Source organism: Prionailurus viverrinus, chromosome D3 (genome assembly GCF_022837055.1).
Source record: "Prionailurus viverrinus isolate Anna chromosome D3, UM_Priviv_1.0, whole genome shotgun sequence".
NCBI classification, from domain to species: domain Eukaryota; kingdom Metazoa; phylum Chordata; class Mammalia; order Carnivora; family Felidae; genus Prionailurus; species Prionailurus viverrinus.
Genome location: NC_062572.1, coordinates 46,963,093 through 46,989,564, shown reverse-complemented (window position 1 = coordinate 46,989,564; position 26,472 = coordinate 46,963,093). Strand labels below are relative to the sequence as shown.

The 26,472-nt window shown below is 42.6% G+C and overlaps 1 long non-coding RNA gene across 1 annotated transcript; it reads left to right on the top strand.

The window, feature by feature from the left end:
- Positions 1-623: 623 nt before the first annotated feature.
- Positions 624-25,761, top strand: LOC125148601 (uncharacterized). Its single transcript, XR_007145650.1, has 5 exons — positions 624-690; positions 15,178-15,242; positions 15,944-16,085; positions 18,866-18,983; positions 25,675-25,761. It is a non-coding gene; the product is annotated as an uncharacterized LOC125148601 (long non-coding RNA).
- The last annotated feature ends 711 nt before the right edge of the window (positions 25,762-26,472 follow it).

Here is a 26,472-nt window from a genome sequence, read left to right as displayed (position 1 = left end):
CCCAATTCCATGTGGGTCTTTATTATTCAGCCTTTACCATTTACCCTTCCTATTCATGGACCATGTGACTTTAACATCAGATTAATAGAAGAGTGCCTCAGTGGCCACTTTGGCACTTTGGTCTCCTCGCATCACTGCTGTTCAATGGGGGCACTGCTGGCATTGCGAGAGCAGGTCTGTGATCCTTGGACTGAAAGAGTTTGAGCATCCTGGCCTTCCATCGCTGAGAATCAGCACTGCCAGGGATTTACAATAAGCAAAAATGTCCCCCCAAATTTCCAAGTGGCTCCTTGTTGAGTCACACTGCTTGAGATCTGCCTTTAGATCTTTCAGAAACACACATTTTCTCCCTAAATGGGATTGTTTGTGCCTCTGTCAATACACTGTTTCTTTTTTGAAGGCTTGTCATATTTTAAAGTCATTCTTCCTTTTAAAGGTTTTTTTTTTTAGCCTTGGAATGAGTCATACATTATTTTATTTTGTTTTCTTTTGTTTTACTTATTATTATGGGAAATGTGGAACACACATAAATAGCGTAGTATAAGGAACCCCATGGATCCATCACCTGGTTTTAACAATTATGACCTCATAGACATTCCTGTTTTTTTCTATACAGCCGCCTACGATTCTCCACCTACTCCCCTCGCTGCCATTAGGTAATTTTGAAGCAAATCACAGACATCATTCATGGTATGTAACTATTTGATAAACTTTATGGTATCTTTATTTTTTTTTTTTAAGCCAACAAGGATTAAGGTGGAAACATTTGCTTAATTCTCCAGGGCCCCACCCTTCTATATCACCTCCACATTCCTTCTGCTTCACCAAACATAAATCTTGTGTTGTAACTATTCCTACTTGCTTGCTTCCTCTATTTCCTGAGATAATGCCAGGACAAGTCAAGACTTTGTCACATGCTCTGTTTTTAGCAGCTGTTTGTATCATACAAGTTTTTTTTTTTTTTTTAATGTTTATTTTTGAGAGAGAGAGAGAGAGAGAGAGAGAGAGAGACAGACTGTGAGCAGGGGAGGGGCAGGGAGAGAGGGAGACACAGAATCCGAAGCAGGCTCCAGGCTCTGAGCTGTCAGCATAGAGCCCAACGTGGGGCTCAAACCCATGAACTGTGAGATCATGACAAGTCTTACTGCTGTATGTTTTATCTGTGCTAGCGTGGTGACCTGTATTAGCCAACTGACATCCACATCTTCTCTTGGGAAAAGCAAAATGTAGTTTAACACCATCCAAATATCACTTCTATTTCTGCCTCTCTTTGTATTTCCTGGAAAGCTCTTGACCAGGCTGGGAACTCTGAGTCCATGATTTAACCAGCCCTCCTGTTTTTTTTCCTTACCTGTCCTGCTAATTTGGAAAATGTGTGTCCTTCTGATGTACTCACATTTCAATTCTCATCCAAGCATTTAATGAAAGCAAAAAGGTTGCTTTTCAGTTGTGTTTATAAAATAGTTTAAAACTGAAGAGAATATAAGTCGAGTCCATTAATGGTTGAGTGCTAATATTCAACAGAATATAGGGATGATTGGTTCTTTGTCATGACTGGTTCTTAAATAATTAGGACAATTAGTGTGTGCAGCTTTCTTCCTTTACACCCTTGTGGGATGCATTTGCTGGCTATTTGATTCCTTAGTGGTTAGAATTGATTAACCTTGCTGACTTTGGGGGCAGCTCTTTGAACACAAATTGATGAACCTTAATCTGTAGCAATCTCAAGTGCCAAACCATTAACACTGAAGCCCCTGGACTCTTCAGTTTATGTGGGGAGTCATTATTAATCTTGACCTAGAATGCAACTTTTCAGACAGTCTCTCACTGAATCGTGGCTATCCCCTTGGATTTTTTCCCACAGATGTAGCTCCCCTCCAACTTCTTGCCTCTAGATGGGTGCTAAAAAGATCTGTGTTAACAGTTTAAAGGATTACTATATACTGGGACTGCAAGCAGATCGAGCAGAAGGAAGGGGATGTTGGGTTACCTGATTGGCTCAGTTGGTTAAGCATCCGAATCTTGATCTCAGCTCAGTCTTGATCTCAGGGTCGTGAGTTCAAGCCCCTGCATTGGGCGCTGGGTGTGAGCCTACTTTTATTTTTTTTATTTTTATTTTTTTTTAAATTTTTTTTTTCAACGTTTTTTATTTATTTTTGTGACAGAGAGAGACAGAGCATGAACGGGGGAGGGGCAGAGAGAGAGGGAGACACAGAACCGGAAACAGGCTCCAGGCTCTGAGCCATCAGCCCAGAGCCCGACGCGGGGCTCAAACTCACGGACCGTGAGATCATGACCTGGCTGAAGTCGGACGCTCAACCGACTGCGCCACCCAGGCGCCCCGAGCCTACTTTTAAAAAAATAAAAGAAGGAAAGGGATGTTAAATGCTCATATCGAACACTCTATAAGAACACTTAGATTATTATATTGAATTTGTGAGTGCACTATTGTTTAGAATAGTCTTGTCAAAATACTTCTCTAAGTTCCACTCCTAAAAAGACATAATTTTGACTGCTTTATCTTCCTTTGTGCTTAACATTAACCCTAGGTCAAAGGGTACAGTGGTATTATTACTATCATTTTTATTGGCATTGGCTAAACACTGAGAGGGATTTAAGTAACTTGCCTAAAATCAAACAGTTCATTAGCAAGGAGTCGGGAGTCTCTGTCTCTGCTAGAATAGACAGTATTTTGCCAACCTTGTCCACTCAGTCTGTCTGCTTTTGCCAAAATCACAGTTTCTCATTATTCAGTCCAGAAAAATGCCATCAGCAAATGAGTAAGCCATCATCATGAGCTACAGTGTGGAAGCACCTGGAGACCAGAAGGATCCTCATCTTTGCCTATTTTCCCAAGTTGTTGTGACAACTAAAAGTTCTTGTAAGCCATGAATTTCTATTCAAATGAAGATACTGATGATGATACTAATGGCATTTGACATCTGGGAAGTATTTTCAGTGAGTCAGTCATTGAGCTGAATTCTTTATGCATCATCTCATTTACTCCTCCTTTAAGTGCTATAAAGTCTACTCAGACCAATCTCACCCCAAATCATTATTGTTTGCTAAAAAAAATACAAAAGGGACAAGAAAACCCAATGTACACCCCAAATAAGTCCAATCAAATGCTTCACCATAACTTTCTCTTACATTCATAATTTATCACTCACTTAACAGAGGTTCTAAGAATCTAAATACACATATTTATTTAAAAAAATTTTTAATTTATTTTGAGAGAGAGAGAGAAAGAATGCAACATGAGCAGGGAAGGGGCAGAGAGAGACATAGAGAATCCCAAGCAGGCTCTGTGCTGTTAACACACTGAGCCTGATGCAGGGCTTGATTTCACAAACTGTGAGATCATGACCTAGGCTAAAATCAAGAGTCCAACACTTAACCGAATGAGCCACCCAGGTGCCAATAAATATATATATACACTCCTACAGCAATTTATGTATGTATGTATGTATGTATGTATGTATGTATGTATGTATTATTTGAGAGAGAGGGAGTGCAAGCCCTGGAGAGGGGCAGAGAGAGAGAGACAATCTGTTTTTTAAGTTATTTATTTTGAGAGAGAGAGCATGAGCAGAGTAGGGGTGGAGAGAGAGGGAGAGAGAATCCCAAGCATCCGACATGGAACTCCATCCCATGACCTTGGGATCATAACTTGGAAATCAAGAGTTGGACACTCAACCAACTGACCCACCCAGGTGCCCCGTGACTTGCAATTTATAAACAAGAGCAAGGCTTATCTTCTTCAAAATTGTCACTTGAATAATTATCCATGGCTACCCCTTGGGTCCAAGTTCCTCTAGGCGGTGGCCTCTTTCCTCTCTCCTACTCTTCAATATAACAGAAAGAGAAGCCTTTGAAAGCAGTTAATGTGAAACCAAAGCTAAGACTGATAATCAGAGCCTGAGAAGAGGAAATGCCAGCTTCTTTTAAGATGATGTTACTTCCTTTTTATAGACTAAAAACCAGTCTTTTCATAGTGGCTTGTCAAGGCATAAGTGGCAATGTGGTTCCTAAATGTCTAACAAAAGGGAAATACCTTAAATTATAGTACAGTCATAAGATGGAATATTATGAGCCAATTAAAATGATTTTTCAATGAGAAAAATTACAGAGGAAGTCCTCAAAATAAAATGGTAAATGATAAAAATCAGGATATGTAACTGTTTGTGTGGTATATCCATAGGTTGTTTTACACACACACACACACACACACACACACACACACACACACACAACATGATTCAAATGTTAACAGAGTTTAACTTTGGATTTTGAAGTTATGAAGTTTCAAAAATTTTAACTATTATACTTTCTCTTATTTTCTAAACATTCTAAAATGAATATTTATTATTTTAATAATAAAAAAGATGGAGGAAAATAATAGAAGGGTTAAATATTGTGGTTTAAATGTGGACAAGAGTTTCTGAAGACTATAGTTTCCAATAGTAAATACGTGGTTTTAATAGTCCTATTTACTTGTGAATAGAAATATGATCTTCCTATGTTGTTTCCCCTTATTCTAGGTGCTTTTTAGCAGATTCCTACTTGCACTACATGGTTCTGATCTTGCCAGCATGTACAGAATTTCCCAGGAGTACTTGCTGAATGTTTTGGCAAATGGCTTTCAGATGAGTGGGGCTCAGCCGAGCTCAAGGGATCCTGCAGTGCACTAAGACTTTCCTTCTAATTTAAAGGAGATTATTTAAATTTGCCTAAAGCTCTCAATGTGCTACTTGAAAGTTCTGCTAAACATAGAACCAAACCGAGAAAAACCTCTAGGGAATACATTTGGCAAAAATAGGAGTAAGATGCATTTTTACGAGTAGGTATTTGAATGTTAAGTGTGGAAAAGAAAGACATTTATTAATTGGAGATAAACTCCTGAAAATCACTTAAAATGTAAATATGGGGCATGATTATAATGCAGAGGTATTACTTTCTCCCTTAGAAGAGGATTTTTACGGGTGCCTGGGTGGCTCAGTCGGTTAAGCATTGCTGATTGTGTTTCTGTTTGCTGTCGGACCCCTCCCCTGCCTCCCCCCTGCTTCTGTTCTGCCTCTCTCTATCTGCTATTTCAGGGAACAACATTTCTCAGGTCCTTGCCCTCTGGCCTTGATGTAGCTTCTATTTAGCCCTTGGAAGCTCCTGGAAGACTGGAGTGGGGAGAAAGGGAGAAGCCATGATGCTTTCCTCCCTCTCTCTCTTCCTTGGGTGGTGTCTTTGGTTCTAGCTTTTTCTCCTCTTTGGTATCAGCTTCTGCCAGGTGATGCCGAATCCTGGCTTCCATGAACACTCTGTGCTCTCAGCCTTGGTAGCTTCCAGCTGTTGCTAATCTCTTTTTGGCTTCTCCACTCTTTCATCAATTATATATTGAATTCCTTCTATTAAATTCCCTCCGAAATACTCAAACTGCCTTCTGCTTTTCACACTAGACTCTGGCAATACAACTGGTTGTAATTTAGGATCGTGTTGGGAAAGGCACCCAGTTCAAGGGAACATACATAAGGGAAGCAAAGTAAAGACAATTTCAGAGACCCACTGCACCATCAGATATTTTGTCACAATGGCATCAGGCGAAATGCAGGGGCTGCATGAAGTGGGGTTTCTTTATGCAAAGAGATTTAGAGAGAATTTTAAGCATGTGTTGAAAGAAAAACAAAAGTTGGCTATCTTAACAATCTGGGTTTGATGGCTGATAACTGGTGAATTGTTTATGTATCATAGGGAGAGTCCATTTATTTCTTTAGGAATGAGCTATGGAGCTTCAAACAATACCTGTTCTCTTGAGTAGAAGCCTTCTGAGAACATCCAAATTTAATAAAAACTGAATGAAGCCTCAATACAGGATAATGTCTCCCATGGCTGTGCTAAGCATGATTGGGCAACAGAGCGTATTTAATTTTTAAAAAGCCACTTTGAGATAATTACTAGCTGCTTTTTAAATTTTAAAATTCTCAACTCTGTATTTATTAAGTCAGGACCATAATTTGTGAAATCAAAGAATTACCAGTTGCTATAGTTTTGTCACCAATGGGGAATCCTTATGATAGAGGCAAGAATAGAACAGTTACCGACTGAGCCCTATAAAGAAAGAAGGCAAATAAGGTGTGCTCAGTACATAGTAGAGAAAAATCTTTTTTTTAAAGGCTTATTTATTTATTTTGAGAGAGAGAGAGAGAGAGCAAGCATGAGTGAGGGAGGTGCAGAGAGAGAGAGAGACAGAGAATCCCAAGCAGGCTTGCATAGTCAGCACAGAGCCTGATGTGGGGCTTGTACCCACGAACCATGAGATCATGACCTGAGCCCAAATCAAGAGTCAGATGCTTAAGCGACTAAGCCACGCAGGCGCCCTAGAAAAATCTTACTTGAATGAATGCATGCATGCCTGAAATTATCAGTGAACAGGAACAAGGAATTCATTCTGTCTAGACTTAGTAGTATCTTTTAAGCAAGGTTTTGAAGAATGGTGAGTCATTGTGGAGGCAAGAGCAGGATGAGATTTCAGGAAGATCCAAAAAGTAGAATGGAGAAAGTGAGCAGTGGCCAAGTGAGGCTGGGGTAGGGAGTGTGGTAGGCAAGGCTGGCTTTGTAGGTCAGATAAGCAGTTTTGACTTCCTTTTATGAACAGAAGGGCATGGAATTCTTTTGAGTTGAGGAATGACATGATCACGTCTCTGCTTTCCGAGTTCCTTGCATGTACAAGTTCAATATAGATTTGTCAAATTAAATTTCTGAAAGATGATAATGAAACAGCAGCTAAAAATTCTTCTGAATATAATTCCTCTTCAGGTTAGGAACATTTTCCTGCCAGGTGTGGTTAATACCTATTGTTGGTTTCCTAGCAACCATACATCTTTTTGGTGGAGAAAACAGAAGGGTCAATTGAACATCTCCATTTAGAATCACTCAAGGGACAGTGTATCTCCAAGGAGACACTTGCCTCATTTGTTCCTTCAACTTCCAGAGAATACAAGTGGGTCAGAAGGGATAACTGAGGTTTGGGGTGGGGTGGGATCATGTTTCTGCAGGAAGGTTGGGGAGTACAGGGTGGGGGAAGGGTGCAGCCTTCTCCACCATGCATCAGAATAAGGTTTGCATAGAAAACTTAAGCACAAAGGAATTTGCAGAGAGAGGCTCAGATGAAATGGGAGGCATGAAGCTGTCAGATGGGCTCCAAGGGTGAGATTTGGTGAGACAGGAGAAAGATAGAAGGAGTGTAGGGCAGAGACATCACCAAGACACTGAGTATCTTTTTGGTAATCCTTAGAACAGTCCTCAAGGAAGTTGTTATGATGTCAAATTGATAGATGAGCAAACAGAGACCTGTAGAAGGTAAGGGGCTTGACCAACCTAGCCAGACCAGGGTCTCATCATTTCAAGGGCAAGGAGCACAAGCAAAAAACTCATCCACCCACCATGGTCACTTGTGGCCACCTTGGACTAAGTCCACTCTCTGCTGATCTTCCTTGACTTCTCCTTGGCATCTGCTCCTTTCCCACTTCCTCTTAAAAACATTGCATGGTTTCTGTCCCCACTTCCCCCCCTTCACCTCCTAACCCTCCAGCTCCTCCTTGTAGGCATTCTTGACAGGCATCTCTTCCTCTGGCAATGCCTTCCTTCTTCTGAGAGGTGGTGTACTGGGAGCTCCGTGCCCAGCCTCTTCTCTTCTCACACTACATACCCTCTGCGATGATTTGTCTACTGCCCTGACTTCAACCTCCCCTAACACTGGACTGATGATCTGTCAGTGTAGGTCTCTGCTTCAGACAGTTCAGCTGCCTCCAGTCCCATATCCCTTAGTATGCATGTAGCTATTCCACAATCATTTCAAATACCATAGCAGAACCCATCATTCCTACCCTGAAGTCTCCATCTGATTCAGCATTCTGTTAGGAGTTTCTCATCAGGGGACAATTTGTTTCAGAGACAGGGCCACTGTATCTCTAGGCTTCCTTTCAGATCTCAACGATCCAACTCTGCGATCACAGAACAAACACTACATCACAACCTGAACTTAATGCCAACACGCCTCCTCCAAAAGGGAAAATAAATCTCAATCTGCAATGTTCTTGACTCTATCAGGTGAGAAGAGGAGGGGATGAGGAAGAGGAGGGAGGGAAAGAGACCCTCATAGAACTGGGTCAGCACCTGCTAGGAATGAAGTCAGTTGTTTAGCAACAGTACCCTCTCCTCACCTCCCCCTAGATATCAATTTGTGATATTCCATTCCTCCCCCCTTCTTTCAGGCTTGCTCTCAGTGTTTATTTCAGGCAGATTTCACCTATATAAAATCGGAAGGGAGGGGATGCATTTATCATGTTCTTAATGCTGACATAGCTGAATATGGAATTTTCAGATCATAGAGAAATGCACAATCCTTCAAATGAAATTGCCTTCTTTTGGCCATTATTTAACAAAAATTTATTGAATGTGTCTGCAATGTGCTTGACACTCTGCAAAGTACTCAGCTGAAAAATCTTCCATAGGAAGGTTTGAAAACTGAAATGAATTCCTTGTGTCCAAGGAGGACTAAGAATTGGTGGAGACATCACACATTAACATTCTAACTTTAGGAACATATGTGGGTTGCTGGACATAATATCAAAAATCAATTGCATTACTATATGCCGGTAATAAACATCCTGAAAAATACCATTTATAACAGCAACAAAACCGCAACTTATCTAGGAGTTAAACTAACAAATGATGTATAAGACTTAGTGAGAAGGAAAAAAAATGCCTTGGCATGGAGAAAACTATAAAACTCTATGAAAAAAATATTTTAAGAAATCTAAGCAAATGGAAAACATATATTGTATTTGTGGTTGGGAAGACATAAAATCCTAAAGAGTCAATTCTCTCTAAAGTAATCTGTGAATCCAATAGAATTTAAAATTTTTAAAAGTTATTTGTTTATTTATTTTGAGAGAGAGAGTGCATGCATGTGCAAGTGTGAATGGAGTCGGGGCAGAGAGAATCCCAAGCAGGTTCTGCATTACCAGCACGGAGCCTAGCTTGGGGCTCGAACTCATGAGCCATGAGATCACGACCTGAGCTGAAATCAAGAAGGGGACACTTAACCAACTGAGCCACCCAGGTGCCCCAATCCAATAGAATTTAGATGAAAAATCCTGATTGATATTTTGTGGATCTCTATAAGCTGATTCTAAAATTAATACAGATAAGTAAAGAGCTAATAGCAACCACAGTAATTTTATTTCATTTTATTTTATTTAGATCTATCTATCTATTTATTTAGAGAGGGAGAGAGAGCATGGGGGAGAGGCAGAGAGAGGGAGAGAGAGAAAGAATCCCAAGCAGTCTCCACGCTGTCAACATAGAGCCCAACATGGACTTTAACTCACAAACGGTGAGATCATGAACTGAGTCAAAATCAAGAGTCAACGCTCAACTGACTGATCCACCCAGGTACCCCAACCATGGTAATTTTAAACACAAAGAAAATGGCAGGAGATATTAGGACTTCTTACAATATTGCAGGAATTATGGAAGTGTGACACTGGTGCAGAAATGGAAAAGGCACACTACAAGAACAGAACAGGGACCCCAAAACAGACTTATGCATAAAGGAGTCTTTATACACAAACAAGATAGAATTACCAATTAATGGGGGAAAGGTGGAGAGTTTAGTAAATGGTGTTGGGAAAATTGGCTCTCCATAGGGAAAAAGAATTAATCACATCACCATCCTACATCATAAGCAAAAAACTTTTGCAGAGAGCTTAAACAAGAAGAATAAAACTTTAACGTTTATTTATTTTTGAGAGACAGCATGAGCAGGGGAGGGGTAGAGAGAGGGAGACACAGAATCTGAAGCAGGCTCCAGGCTCCAAGCTGTCAGCATAGAGTCTGACGTGGGGCTCAAACCCACCAACTGTGAGATCATGACCTGAGCCAAGGTCAGAGTTTAACTGACTGAGCCACCCTAGTGCCACAAGAGTAAAACTTTAATAGCCTAAAGAGTATAGGTGAGAATATCTTTATAAGCCTGGGTGAGGGAGTAATTTCTTAAGACTCAAAAACACAAAGCAAAGGAAAAGATTAATATGTTCGTTAAAGGAAATTTTCAGAAAAGGTAAAATCATACAGACATAAAATTAACACATATTTTTTTTTAATTTTTTTTTTAACATTTATTTATTTTTGAGACAGAGAGAGACAGAGCATGAACGGGGGGAGGGCCAGAGAGAGGGAGACACAGAATCTGAAGCAGGCTCCAGGCTCTGAGCTGTCAGCACAGAGCCCGATGCGGGGCTCAAACTCACGGACTGTGAGATCATGACCTGAGCAAAGTCGGACGCTCAATCAACTGAGCCACCCAGGCGCCCCTAAAATTAACACATATTAAAGATTTTATTTACAGTGATCCTGGCTGGCTCAGTCGGTGGAGTGTGTAACTCTTGATCTCCAGGTTGTGAGTTTGAGCCCCATGTTGGGTGGAGAGGTTGTTTGAAAAGAATAAAACCTTAAAAAAAAAAAAGATTTTATTTACTTCATTATTAATGAGGGAACCAGGCAGACACTACAACTGTTAAAATGAGAAAGCAGAGAACCACAAATTTATAGGGAATAAAGGCATGTTGAAATAAATTTCCACAGGCAGGTTTGGGGAAGGGGATTAAGGAGTATGGGCAGACTGAGTCAAACTGCCACCAGACAGAATTTTATTTTCATGCCCAGAGACAAGAATTATTTTACATAGCTATCAGTATCTGCAATATAAAATTTGTAAAATAGCTCAAAACAATGAGCAGCTAAAATCCAATAACCTGGAAAAATGTGTTCTAAACAATGCATAATTTTCCCTGGAGAACACCCAGCAATCCTTCATGTTTATTCCAAATGTCCTAAATATTTGACTATATTTAAAAAAAAAAAAAAAACCTTTGGTCTATCAAAAGACATTATAAATTAAGTGAAAACATAAGCCAGAGTAAGAGAAGCTTTTTGTGATGCGTATAATTAACAAAAGATTCTCTAAAATATATAAAGAATTTCTACAAATCAACGAAAAAACGTAAAAATACCAGTAGAAAATGGGCAAATGTTATGAACAGGCAATTCAGGAAAGAGAAACAAAGAGAAACAGAGTGACAAATATGCTCAACCTCACCAATAGTGAGAAACATGCAAATTAAACCACAGTGACATAACACTTCACATTTGCTAGATTGGAACAAAATAAAGCAGACTGACAATTACAAATGTTGGGGACCACACAGTGCCATGGAAAAAAATACCATGAAAGTGTGAATTGGTACAACCACTAAAGCAACTGGGTTATTGCTAGTAAAATTAAAGATGTGTATGTCCTCAAACCAAGTAATTTATTTCCTGGGATTTTCTTCTACATGTGCGCAAGGAAATAGAAACATTTTGGGGCACCTGGGTGGCTCAGTTGGTTAAACGTCTGACTCTTGATTTCAGCTCTGGTCATGATCTCACAGTTCGAGCCCCATATCAGGCTCTGTGCTGACAGCGCAGAGCCTGGTTGGGATTCTCTCTCTCTGCCCCTCTCCCACTTGTTCGTACTCTCTCTTTCTCTGTCTCTCAAAACAAATAAATAAATTAAAAAAAACAACAACAAGACTATTTTGACAGCATGGCCTATAATAGCAAAATATTAGAAACCATTGAAGTGGCCATCAACAGAATTTAAAAAATTGTGATATGTCTATACAAAGGAGTGCTATATAGCCATCAAAATGAAAGAATCAGAGCTACATGTGTGAACATGGATAAATCCCCCAAACATAATATTGGGTGGAAGAACATGTTGCAGAACAATGCATATGTATATTATTGTCCATACCAAAACACATATGGAAATGATAAAAAAAAAATGTGTGTAATATAGTAGTAACTTCTGGGGTAGGATGCAGGTGGAATCCAGGAGGGCTACAAAGGGTCTCTGTTGTGACTGCTTTATTTCTCAGGCTTCAGAAACTGGACATACAGTGTTTGCTGCATTTTCCTCTAAATTGTTATATGTCTTAAGTAGGTGATAGTTTTTTGTCTATGTACCTGGATTATACTTGGTATAAGTAGATTTCAGCCCCAAAGCTAAACCAAAGTCCCCTTTCCCCTTTTCTGTTCATTTCTCTCAGAAATGGACTTCCCGCTCCCCCCAGGCCAAGTTTTGGCTCCTAAGGAACCCAGGAAGTGAACTGTAGGTAGATTCCTTCCCTTTTAGGAACACTGACTCTAGCAAGAGCTGGCACAATCTTTGTCAGGAGCATCTGTCCTCTAGGAGGTGGACTGGATTTGCCTGATAGCAGCCAGGTGTGAGAAGTCTAGAAGGAAGAGAAAAAAGCAGGTTTCCTTCTTCCCTAAAGGAAAGCCTTTCCTCCTGCCATACTGGGCTTGAAACAAAACAAGATGTAGTGGGGATCCAGGTGGGGGAGAGAGAGACTTCAGGATAGGAATTCCTGTCCAATTCTGTGAAGGCCAGCTCTAATCTTTCCCCTGACCAATATTAGCCCTGCAGGGCACATGAGAAAACACAGCTCAGGATCCCACAGCAAAATGTGTAAGTCAAGGACCAGACACATCAAGAAGATATAATAACCAGGAATGTATATGTATGTGGAATAGACATTTATCCTGCCAAGCATCCTCACCCACTTCTCATTTTGAAGGATTCTCTACCTCCCCCTATAGAAGCTCAAAATACCCTACTGTCATTTTGCCAGTGTCTTGTCCTCCAAGGCAAGTCATGAGAGCAAGGCTCTGCTGATGGACAAACATTTGCCTCCCTCCATTTAGGAGCTAGTGACACAAGAGAGCAGAAACTACAGAATTTGTCCAGCAGGCTGGGGTCTCCAGCAAGACTGAGTTCCTGTGGCAGAATTTTGGCTCTGCTGCTCACATTCCAGTTGCTGGGAGTTGCTCAAGGCATTGGGGAACAGCATGTGTAGCTTTGCAGAGATAGCGTGATATCTGTAACTTCCTCATGTGGCTTCTTCCGTGGCTTGCTGTGCAGCTCCTGGCTGGGTAGCACTGAGCCCAGTTGTTTTAGGTCTTCCAATAATTCTGAGAGGTACTTTTTCTGCTTAAATGGGCCAAAGTCAATTTTGTTTGCCGTGTAGAATCCTGACAGCTGTACCTAGCAACACAGCCTTTAAATTGATGAAGTAAAAAGGATCAGAATCACATGGGGAAACTGACAAATGCCTTGATCAGAATGGAAGATGTAAAAGTCATTCTTTCAGAAACTGATAGATCCGGGTGACAAAACACCAACAAAGATTCCGAAGGTTTGAACAAGGTGATTTGAAAACGTGATCTAGGGGTACCTGGCTACCCCAGTTGGTGGAGGATGCGACTCTTGATCTCAGAGTTGTGAGTTCAAGCCCCACGTTGGGTGTAGAGATTACTTAAAAAATATATATTAAAAATAAAACAAGATAAAATTAAATAACATGTGATTTCATACATATGGATATAAATAGAGCCTGATATCTAATAAAAGCAGAATTAAACCAGTCAACATACATGTAATGAGCACATGCTATGTGACAGGCACTGTTCCAGACACTTGGGATACATCAGTGAATAAAATGAAACCTCTCCTCCAGTATGGTCCCTTCTCCCTGCCCTGCAGCAACATCCTCTCAGGAGGCCAAAGTGAGTCCTTCTTCTGCCATTCAGTCACATTCCCCTTGCTCTGGGCTTGGCCTTATCAAAGCACCTTCTCAGCAAAAGCAAGCTTCTTCCTGTAAGGAATTCTTAAACCACTGCTAAGAAACCAAAATTATCTTTATCTTGTTGCACAGAAAATTGACTTTATAATACTTTTATCTAGTGGGGGTGATGAAAATATTCTGGAATTAGATAATGGTGATGGTCATACAACCTTGTGAATATACTAAAGCCCACTGAATTGTACGATTTTAGAGGGTCAATTTTATGGTATGTGAATTATATGTCCATTAAAAAAAAAGATTTAGCAACTGGCCCAGCACCTATCATTCAATAAGGGCTGAATAAATGATAGATGCTATATATCTATCATCTATACAACTATCATCTCCTTTTAGCATTTATCCTGAAAAACAACAGAGATGTGGGGCGCCTGGGTGGTGCAATCGGTTGAGCGTCCAACTTCAGCCAGGTCACGATCTCGCGGTCTGTGAGTTCGAGCCCCGCGTCAGGCTCTGGGCTGATGGCTCAGAGCCTGGAGCCTGTTTCCGATTCTGTGTCTCCCTCTCTCTGCCCCTCCCCCGTTCATGCTCTGTCTCTCTCTGTCCCAAAAATAAATAAACGTTGAAAAAAAAAAAAAAACAGAGATGCTTGGGATATCGTATAATTTTCTAGAATCTTCTCTCATTCACCACTATCATGCAAGTCTGTAGGGACCCTAGAGCTGATAACATCTGTGGCTTTCATATGCGCCATTCTGATTTGGGTTCAGATGTTATGTATTGGGAAGCAGAGGAAGCCTGCATCTTTTCCACTAAGCCTCTCAGGGGTCGATGGTCATCCCTTGGATTATTTGTGCTGTTTAACAAGAGGCAGGACAGGGTCAGTTTATAGTGTCAACCTCTCCTTATATACATAGCCAAAGATAAGGTTAAAATTTAGAGCTCCTGTAGTTAAAAATGTTATTTGTGACTCTCATACAGAGGTATAAAAATTTGCTATTAGACATTTCATTAGGTGCCTTTACACCTCCCACCCCCCAACATGTTTATATATAGTGTTCATCTTCTAAAAATTAATAAAAAGAAAGCTTTGCAAAAGTTACCAAAACAGGGGCGCCTGGGTGGCTCAGTCGGTTAAACATTCAACTTCAGCTTAGATTGTAATCTCACAGTTTGTGGGTTTGAGCCTTGCATCAGGCTCTCTGCTGTCGACACAGAGCCCACTTTGGATCCTCTGTCCCCCTCTCCCTATCCTTCTCCTGCTCATGTGCATGTGCTCTTTCTGTCTCTCTCTCAAAAATAAATAAACATTTTTTAAAAAGTTATGAAAACACTAAAAAAAGAACCACACTGATGTATGAAAGACACACGGCATTTGAAATGCACATTAAATTTTTACCTGGAATGGTAATCAGAGATACAAATAACTTTTTAGCTGATACGTATTTTTTAAATTATAAGAATTATAAAGTTACTTTCTCTTTCTGCAAGATAGCCAAGAGGGGACAAAAGCTGAATTATAAGCCCACACAATTTATGGTTCTTCAGGTTTGCCACTTGGTGAGTAGCAATAAAATAATTTGATAATAGTGAGAGAAACTCAAGAACCCAGGAGGATATTTGATATGGCACTATAAAAAACAAGCCATCATTATAAATTTAAAGGTATTATATAAAATAGCCAACTGGTACACCCAATCCACAAATCACCTTTGACTACAGACTTCAAGGTCATAAAAAAAATGAGGCTGTTTACCCTAAAGTTTGATACAAGATAGTATAAAGAAGACATGTTTTGGGGGTTCTTTTTTTGGTTGATAATATTGCCCTGTGTACCTTCTTAAAGAAGAACAGAGAGAATTATTTATTTCATTTGGCAACAATACAGTTTCTCTCTTCCAAAGAACTCAAAGTATTTGTACAAGTATTCACCGATAGCCTTGTAGAGATGGAGGAGCAGGGGGGAGGGGGGAGAAGGCGGCAGGGTGGAAAAGTGAGAGAGGATGGAGAATGGGGGAAGATGGAGAAGGGGAGGAGGGTGGAGAAAAGGGAGCAGGATGCAGAAGGGGGGAGAGTGGAGAAGAGGGTAGGGTAGAGAAGGGAGAAAGATGAAAAGGGGAAGGTGAGGAGGGGGAAGGTGGAAGTGGGGAGGATGGAGAAGGGGGATGAGGAGGAAGAGTGAAGGAAAAGAAGGAAGTGCCTGCAGGGGCAGGTGCTAAAAATGGTAAAGTAATTTTCCTGTTTTTCTTAATAATTCCCAGGATGTCTACAACCGTGTCAACTCACTACTAAGTCAGCTGCAAATTACTCGGTTCCCAACCTAATATTTGGTGTACAAATGAGGGCACCGTGCTCTGTAAAGTTGTTCTTGCACAGTTGCGTCTGCCTCAGCAGGGAAAACGTGTAAGTATTTGCACAAACCGGTCTGTTATCTCAGAGAATCCAGGATTGTTTCAAAGTGGCTTCAATTCAGTTTAGTGGGTAATTATTGAGCATCAACTAAGTTCTGGGCCTTTTAGGGATTTGGTGGCGAATGTATTCATGCAGGGCTTCTCAGACTGTGCTCCTAGGGTTAGTAACATTTGCAGCTTCTGGAAATTTTTAAGAAATGCAATTTCCAGCGCCCCACCCCTTGCTACACAAGTCAGGGATTCTGGTCCCGTGTCTGCATTTTAGTAAGTCACGGGGTGGCTGAAGCACTACAGTTTAAGAACCACTAATGTTGTGTTAATGGGTGACTCTCAATGCAATAAAGCTCAATAATTGTTAGATGAATGGATGGATGACAAAACAAACAATAACAATAAAATGAAGGGGCTGTTGCGGAGATTGGGGCGGCACAAAATATTAGCATACTCGGAAGAAAGCATCCTCCGTCAGTCTCAGCCTTTCCCTGCTTGCCGGCTGGGGCACACGCCTGTGTTCCCAGCATGGCCGTTGCTTTCTTTGTCTTTGTTCATTTGTTTATTGATGCTTGTTTACTTCCCATTGTGGGAAGAACAAAACAACAAGAAAATAAAGACATGAACACGATCAGACAAAACCAGAGGCATTTGAGAACTGGTGATGTCCTCACAGCAAGGTTGGTTTTGATGGATTCTTTGGGATAAGAGTGAGGAGCGCTTGGTTTGTTATTTATAAAAGGAGCAGAATTCACTGTTGGTTCACTCGGCCCTGGTGTGCACCACAGGCACCTCTCTTCTCCCTCATTCTGGAAGAGGCTGGCAGAGCTTAGCTCAGCTGGCTTAGTGAAGTCGGAACTTGCCTGGGGACACAAAACTTCCTCCACGAAAGGTTTTTTATTTATTTTTTTGTTAAATAAAGGAAACACTTTTGTGTCTTCTAAGCTGCTGCTGGCCTCCAGCCTGGCTCCCTGCAGCTCCTTCTTCCCAGGATCTGACTTAGAGTCACAGGGGCTTTCTTGGCATTCAAAACCCTCACACGTTTTGGAGAGAAGTAAACGCAGTGAGAACCTCTTTCAGTGAATTTCCGGGGAATCTCAACTGTGGGAGCCCCGGAAAGTCCTTCTGCCCCTGAGGACACTGGAGCCACCTAACAGATGAGGACACTTGGGTTTCGTAATGTAACTTTTGTCACAGTGGAGCGTGCTTTAGAATTTCACTTCCTGTTTTAATTCTGTTTGGAGATGAAATCTGCTGAGATTTCATTTCAAAAGAGCAGTTCGAACTTCGTCCGGAAACTTTCTCTGCAAACTAGAAAAGCGAATGGGAACAAAATTGTAGTCAGCGCCTACGGACAACCAGTTACATACTAATTTGAACAGCCAGTGAATACTGGTAGTGAAGTGCTGATGGTATTCAGCTTTGGGTTCTGGGCACCAGGGCTTTGGGGGTAAGGGGCTGGAGAGCTTTGCACTGGAGGGATTTCGAATGCAATCTCAGACAGCCAAGGTTTTGCAGGTGGGACAGCCCAGGAAGGAGAGGGAAAGACTGATAGAGAACAGGGGGCTGAGGTGTGGAGGGAGAGAGGTGTGAGGGCAGCCACAGGATATCAGCAAGGGATAGCAAAGGCTTAAAAGGCTGTGGGGAGGGGCGCCTGGGTGGCTCAGTTAGTTAAGCATCCCACTCTTGATTTCGGGCTCAGGTCAGGATTTCACGGTTCGTGAGTTCGAGCCCCACGTTGGGCTCTGTGCTGACACTGAGGAACCTACTTGGGATTCTCTCTCTTGCTCTCTCTCAAAATAAATAAACTTAAAATTAAATTAAATTAAATTAAGGGTTGTGGGGAGTTAGGCTGTGAGGCCTTGTGCCAAGTTAAACAAACACAGACTTCATTCCACTGGCCAGACGGAGGTGTGGACGGTGTTTCCTCAGGGAGGATGGGCTGAGCCTGTCCAGTTTGACAAAGATCACTCTGTGGGAGAGAAGAAAGCAGCTGGGAGGCTGCTGGGATAGCCCAGGTACAAGTGGCAGGCACGAAGCTTTGTCCAAGGCTGGGGCTCTTCCCCCTGCCCCAGAGCTCCCTGGCCGAGCAGAGTTCGCAGTCCCCGTGGAACTGGAGGCACAGCCAGAGACAGAATATGGCATGCCTAAAAGTTCTTCAAGGTATTAAATTTTGTCTTAAAAATTCATGCAGATGTTTGCTGCAGGAAGCTGGGCCGTATTTTTGTCCTATGACTTAAGGTGCCCTATGTGTCCTCCAGGGCCACCCATTCTCCATGTTGGGAAGGGGTCTGCACTGTGTAAGCCTCTCTGTTGACATCCCTTTGCACGCTAATCGAGCAGGGGTGCCAGGCTCATCGTGTGGAGCAGTGAGCCATCTGTACAAAGAGTACCTTTCTGTGTCATGTAGACAATGGCCTCACTTGTCTTGAGCGAAAGGATTTCCTGAATTGGATTTCATTTAATTAATTCTATTGTCCTTCTCTTCTAATATTTTCCTCCGCTTATTATGATACTCAGTTAATTGGCTTGACAGATCCATAGATAACTAATTGGCAGGCGTAGAGGACACACTGACTCGCCAATGGGAGGTCTGTAGCCTTAGCTCCGTTGCGGAGTATTTTGTATTCTCTGTCTGACTGTTCTAAGACTGATCGTAGTAGTTAACGTTAACTGGGCACATATGGGGTGCTGGACACTACTCTGGGCTACGTATTTCATTTCTTCTCTACAGCTGGCCCGAGGTAGATGATGCTATTATTCTATTATTCCCATTTACAGATGAGAAGACTGGGATAGAGAGCCAGGATATGACCTGAAGTAGTCGAAATCCAATGTGCGAGTTTTCAGTCTGTTCACTCTGGGAATGAAATGGAAACTTTCGTGCACGACTCGACCGGTAACACTTAAGATCCTCTGCAACCTTGGCATTTCCTGATTTTGTGAACTTTTATTTTTAAAATTTTTAAATGTTTACTTGTTTTTGAGAGATAGAGACAGACAGACAGCATGAGCAGAGAAGAGGCAGAGAGACAGGGAGACACAGAATCTGAAGCAGGCTCCAGGCTCTGAGCTGTCAGCACAGAGCCTGACGCAGGGCTCGAACTTGAGAACGGTGAGATCATGACCTGAGCAGAAGTCAGACACTTAACCAACTGAGTGAGCCACCCAGGCGCCCCCTGGTTTTGTGAACTTTTGAAAGAGCAGATTGATTCCGAGGAGAATGGGCAGACAGACTACAATGAAATCCACTTTTTCTCTAGGTGACCTCCCTGAGACGAAAGGGTACCCAGTAAGACTTTTCTTTTCTTTTCTTTTCTTTTCTTTTCTTTTCTTTTCTTTTCTTTTTTAATATTTTAATGTTTACTTTATTTTTGAGAGAGAGAGAGAGAGACAGAGACAAAGTGCAAGTGGGGGAGGGGCAGAGAGAGACGGAGACACAGAATCCAGAGCATAGAGCCCAACGTGGGCCTCAAACCTACGGACTGTGAGATCATGACCTGAGCTGAAGTTGGAGCCTTCGCCAACTGAGCCACCCTGGTGCCCCAAGACTTTTCCATTGGAATTGTAACTTTCTTGTTTTTATTGGGTGTATAGGTAGAAGTTGCAGAGATTAATATATATATGTTTTAAAGTTTATTTTGAGAGGGAAAGATAGTATGAGTGGTGGGGGTGGGGGGAGGGGAGAGACCGAGAGAGAGAGAGAGAGAGAGAGAGAGAGAGAGAGAGAATCCCAAGCAGAATCCATGCTCAGTGTGAAGACCAACTCGGGGCTCAATCTCATGACCATGAGATTGTGACCTAAGCCAGAATCAAGAGTCGGACACTTAACCAACTGAGCCACCCAGGCACACCGAGATTAATATATTTGAAAGAAAACTTGATTTTCTTTTGAGTTATAAAACAAAAATGAAGACACTGTCAGTGCCTTAGTCTTCTGGGGCTGCCATAACAGAACATCACAGACTGGGTGAGATTTATTTTCTTACAGTTCTGGGGGCTGGAAGTCCAGATCAAAGTTCCAGCAGGGTTCGGTTTCTAGTGACAGCTCTCTTCCCTGTTTGCAGATGGCTACTTTGTCCTCGAGTGGCCTTTCCTCTGAGGGAGGGGGAGGGGAAGGAGAGGAAGCGCTCTCCTTTTATAAAGCCGCCAGTCCTAGTGGATTAGGACTCCATCCTTATGTCCTCATTTAACCTTAATTACCTCCCAAAGGTCTCATTTCCAAATACTGCCACATGGCAGGTTGGGTCTTCAACATATACATCTGGGGGAGAAAATTTAGTCCAAGAAGGCTTTAACATTTGCCTTGGCATTGAGCTCCCCTTACCCTAGGGTGAAAGCCCCAGTGACTATGTCTGGTCCCCCCTTGTGACATAGAGAACTTGGCTCTTCCAGGGTGCACATTTCACTGGCCTCACCCTCCTCCATGTGTCTGCAACACTTAGGGCTGGTGCCCATGGGAAGTTCCATGGCAAACATACTAACAAAACAAGCACTAGCTTGTCGTGTTTTGTTGTTTTGTTAGTATGTTGGCAAAGCTCTCTTTTGCTGGGTTTAAAAATGCAATAGATGTTTTGTCATAATGAATTGTATCATTGTTTCTCTGGTGCATTTTAGTGGAAATCACTGTTTTATATTATATATGTTGTTCTGGGGGAAATTCCACTTCTTCTGTTACAAACATTACAGAAGGGCACCTGGGTGGTTCAGTCAGTTAAGTGTCCGACTTCGGCTCAGGTCATGATCTCATGGTCCGTGGGTTCGAGCCCCATCAGGCTCTGCGCTGACAGCTCAGAGCCTGGAGCCTGCTTCGGATTCTGTGTCTCCATCTGTTTCTACCCCTCCCCCACTCGTGCTCTTTCTCTCTCTCTCTCAAAAATAAATAAAAATATTTTTAAAAAACCTTAACTAAACATTACAGAATAGCAATAATATAATTCATCACATTTCTAGAGCACTTTACAGGTTTCAAATTGATCTTATTTACTTAATTTCCTCATTTGGTCCCTGGGGAATAAGCAAGACAAGTACTATTCCCATTTTACAGATGAGGAAATCAAAACTCAGGGGAATTTGTCCACTCACACAGTGAGCTGGGAAATTCTTTTATCTGCAGGTAGTTTTCTTCCTACAATGTCTCATCACCCACACCACCCTCTGCAAACACAAGCCCCAATTTCTCCATGCCGCCTACCGCCTCTTATCTCCTGGGTTGTGGACCCCTTTGACACAAGAAAGCATTCTCTCCTAGACTTAGGTTTTGGATTATGATGACCTCAGGCAGCTCAGGAGCAAAGTTCACAAAGATTCCACGGAGGACTTGTTTTCAGTGTTCCTTGGTGAGGCTGCCTCCGGGTGTCTTGAGATTCAGGGTCACCCCGCTGCTGAGACACAGCACTGCTGAGCTCACGAAGCCCCCCAGGCTTGTTTTGACTGTACATCGATGTCATCTCTGAGCTATGGCTACCGTGCTTTGGGGATACAAAGTTTTGAAGATGACTGTAAATACTGCACCCCCATCCCTTCAGAAAAACCCAGTCCAAGGAAAACAGCAAAAACTAACTGAAACTAAGACAACAGCACAAATATTTATGGGGATAGAAACTGAAACACCAGCAAAAACAAAGAATGCATTTCAGATTGGTCTTAATGAAAACAAACATCATGGTATCTAATGGGAATACATATATTTTTTTACCATCAGATCTGATACCTTTGAATGATTGTTACAACTAGCAGGATAAAGTCATAAATGATTTCCTCAAAATAGTAATTAATTTCAGCCATTTGCCTTCACATAGATTGTGTAGTGTTGCCTAATGTCATGGGAAGGGCACAGGAATGGGACTCAGGACAAATGACACAAGTAGTTGTATAACTTTAAGCATGTCACCAAATCCTGCACAAAGCTCAAAGTGACCTTCACTTTCTTCAGCTGAGCAGAGGAGGGACTGGGGAGAGAGACGGCTATGCAGACACGGTATCATCCAGAGGGGCTGAACTGTGTGATCTCTAACACACTGGCTCAGACTATGGGCTGGAACTGGGGTGCCCAGGTTCAAATCCCAGCTTCATCATCTGAAAGCTGAATGACCTTGACAAATTCCTTAGCTCTCCATGCCTCCTTTCCCTTACTTGTAAAACCCCAATCTCACTGTGTTATGAGCATTAAATTAGTAAATATATCGAAGTACGTCAAATAGTGCCCAGCATGCAGTAAGTACCTGACAAATGTTAAATGTTACTATTACTATTAGATGATCTTACCTTGGAGGAAATATTGTGTGCACTGGAGAGAAAGAATGGAGGTGATTTGTCTAAGGATTGTGGGCTTTGACTAGGGAATAAATAGCAGAAAGGAAAGAAACTAATATTTAAATAATTATGTATTCCTATTCACTAAATAAGAGGTGAATCACATGAGGACTCAAAAAATATTTTCTCTAGGAATGAATAATCCTGAGAAGTAAGGTGTTTTGTTTTGTTTTTTTAATTTCTATTTTTTAGAAGAGGAGTCTGAAGATCAGAGAGGTTAAGTAACTTGCTTGAACTGGGTGTTGTATGGAAACCAATTTGACAATAAATTTCATATTAAAACAAAAAAAAAAGTAACTTGCTTGAGATCACACAGCTACCAGTGGCTGACCTGGAATTGGAGCCCAGGTCTCCACAGTCCTGAATCCTGTCCCTTCCTTTACACCATAATGCTCCCCAGAGGTTAGCCAGGAAAGGGACACTAACACATCCACCAGAATGACAGTTGTCTCCTGCTTGGTGACAGCTGCAGGGCACCAGAGCAGGGCCAGCACCAAGTGCTGCCAGGGTGCCTCTTCATCACCAGCTGCTGCCCTCCCCTCCCCTCCAGCTGCCACTATCATCCAAACCTCCCGCTCACCCCACTCAGCCCTCTCAGCTAACATGACCAATGCCAGGACTGGATGGGCCTGATATGAGGATGTTTTGCATGCATAATTAGCAGATACATAGCTGACCCTCAGCTGGTATAAGGCAGGTATTGGGTATGTTTGTCTTTGGCTCCCAGCCAAGAAGAACACATGCCTGACTGCCCCTCCCTCTGCACATCCTGCCCCCTCTGCTCCTTAACCTCCCTGCTTCATGAAGACCAAAAGACCCAGTTGGCTTAGACATTCTTGTAAATGGCAATTCTCTTGCTAATCAGTGTGTTAGCTGTCAGGGAGGTGAGAAAAGTGCAGACAGGCCCTCCCTTGGGGAGTTCACATGTAACTGGGGAGAAGGCCATCCTACTGGGATACAGCCAGGTGGAGGTGCTCCCAGGGGGGCCAGACTGGTGGGAGGTAGGAGGGAGAGGGGGGTGGCTCAGTCTCCAAGAGAAAGCTCCGCAGAGAAGGCGATTTTTGAGCTGGGGAGAAGTCTGAGGGACTCAAGGAAGGGCAAAATAGAGACAACCACAGATACAAGGCCCAGGGTCAGGAAGGAGCAGGGGACTTCTGGTGGGCAGATAGCATAGGGCGCCTGGGGAGGACGGCAGCTGTGGAAGGGCCTGTGTGCCCCACTCAGGGGCCCAGACAACCCCGAGGGCCCAGGAGCCAGGGAGACTTTAAGGAGGGGAGCTGTGTGGCTGGATCGGGTCTGGAGTTGTGTTCAAGATGCTGCAGTGTGGGTGACAGATTTATGGAAGAGGTGTAGTCAGGAGGCTGTCTCCCCAGTTTGTCTCTAGGGGCCCGGTCTCCTCTGCTGTGGGTGACAGAGAGAGAATTGAAGAGAAGTTATTGAGGCGAGTATGAAAACTCAGGCCAAGAATCATACTCAGGTTTCTAGTGGAGAGATTGCGCTGGTGGTGACCATTTAATGGAGGTAGGAAAGGTCACATTAGGACACATGTGAGCTTTGGCTCACAACCCAACAGGGTAATGGGGACAAAAGTCTGCTCTCTTCCAAAAAGCACCCATAAGGGAAGTCCCATCTCAGAGCCTAAGCAGGGAGGGTGCTCAGAGGGAGAGATGGCCGCTGGAATCATTCATCCCTTCATCCCTTCGGCCATTGAGTGCCTGCTGCAAACGGTAGGGAACTAGATGTAAGGCAGGCAGAAGTAGAAGAGCCAGCACCTGTCCTCCAGAGGCTTGCAGACTCACTGAGAAGGAGGACAGATAAACGGGAAAGCATGTTAGGGTATGATCCATGCAATGGTAAAAACGAGATAGGAAAATGATGGGGTCAGGGAAGACTTCCTGGAGGAGGCGGTATCCGAGTTGAGTCTTGAGAGATTTGTAGAAGTTGACTGAAATATAGAACCTGTACCTTCCAGCAGAGGAAACACCCTGTGTAAAAGTGTGGGGAGGAAGCAGGATGGGACTAGAAGGAGATTCAGGGAGCAGGTGGTCCTGGATTTAAAAAATGAAGTTTGGGGGAAAAAAAAGGGTAACTATTTGACGTGTGGATGTGCTCAGTAACTTCACTGTGATAATCGTTTCACAATGGACACACCTATTAAACCACATCACACACAGTTAAAAAAAATCATGTTATACAACCTAAGTATATACAATTCTTGTCAATCATATTTCAGTAGAGCTGGGGAGAAAATGACCTTTGAGCAATTTCAGAACTAGAAGCTGTTCCACAATAATAAAAAGACTTCATATCAAGTAGCGGCCACCTCGACTCTGGCACTGGCAGGACCACAGGGGATACATGCACAGGACTTGCTGATGACAGAAGTCGGTTCAACTGAGTCAGACCAGGCCAAACTGGGGCATCCGCTGCGCTTGGTGGAGAACACCTGGTTCCTTGTGTGGAGGGATGGACACACACCCTCTGAGCCCTCTCCACAGTGTTTATAGTCTGTTCACCAATTACACCCCCGCTTGTTGATGGGTGAAGCCTAACACAGCGTTCTCTGTTCATGGCCTGGCTCCATTCCAACCATCTTAGAGACACGATGCTGAGAAATGCCCAGGTATGTCATCCAGCTCCCTAAGGACCAGGTGTGTCCTTCCTGACCGCAGCAGGCGACATTTACTTACATCCCCCCTTTTTTCCTGACTGCCCTACATGTACATTTCATCCGATGAGTTACAAAACATCTGCTTTGCTGTCTGCGCTGGTACCTCCTTTCCCCCAGATGGAAGCATCCGGGCTTATTCATGATCTGCAGCCAATTCCCCCAGTGAATATGGGCCAGGCACCTCACTTGTCTTCATTTCAAAGCCCCTTTCGGCTTTCATTTCAGCTTCATTTCATTTCATCTCAAAGTGAGGGGCTGGACTACAGTATTTTTAGGGGCTCATCCACACCCAACTCTTGGCAGAGCTGTTCAGATCGAGGATCCTGCTAAGTATCTGGCTCATCCTCGCAGCCTTCTAAGGGGATAAACAGGTTACTGATAGGCTGTCCAATGTCAGCATTTCTCTAGTGACGTACCATGAAATAGTCTGTTCTCTCTCTCTCTCCCTCACTCCATCTCTTTCTCTTCATTTCCTTCCTGGTTCCCCACCCCAGGTTAAGGAGCAGCAGAAAGTCTGCTTAGTCTTAAACTGGGCACAGCTGTGTATTCAAGAACCATTAATGATGCCATTTGGTTTTGACCGGGTTTCTTTTCTCCTCTCTAGGGAAGCCAGGAATTCCCACTTGCTCGTTTGTTCTTACCTTCCTAGACAATCCTACCAAATCATTGCAACTTGGTGCAGAGAAAGAACAGCATGAGCTGGGAATTGGCCACTGTTCTATGCTTGTATGATGAATAGATCAAAGAGAATTATGGAGGAATCCATTACTTTAAGCCAGAAGAAAGCCGAAGAAGTTACAGACTACATTAAGTATAAACTGCAAACTAATTGGCCATCTTGGAAATATCATAGTTTTTCAGATTATTATAAAGTTCCAAAGCCCTACTGTATCTTTTTACACATAAAGAAATCGATAAGCCCTACTGTCTCTTTTTACACATAAAGAAATTTAAGACTAAAAATAAGATAATTCATTTAAGCTCACAATATTATTTGGTCTTATTTTGGGGAGCTGTCAAGTAAAATGACAAATTAAAAAGGGCTAATCTTCCAAAATAGAGTACAGCGACCTTTTCCTTTTTTTTTTTTCTTAAATGCGTTGGGCCAATTTTTTTTTAAGTTTATTTATTTTGAGAAAGGGAAGGGGAAAAAAGGGGGGCATGATGAGAGGGGGAGGGGCAGAGAGAGAGTGGGGAAAGATGATCTGAAGTGGGCTCTGTGCTGACAGTAGAAATCTTGATGTGGGGCTTGCACTCATGAAGATCACGACCTGAGATCATGACCTGAGCTGAAGTCAGACGCTTAACCAACTGAGCTACGCAGGTACCCCAGCAAACTTTTTCTTAAAGGGCCATATGGTAAATATCTCAGATTTATAGTCTATATAGTCTCTGCCATTAT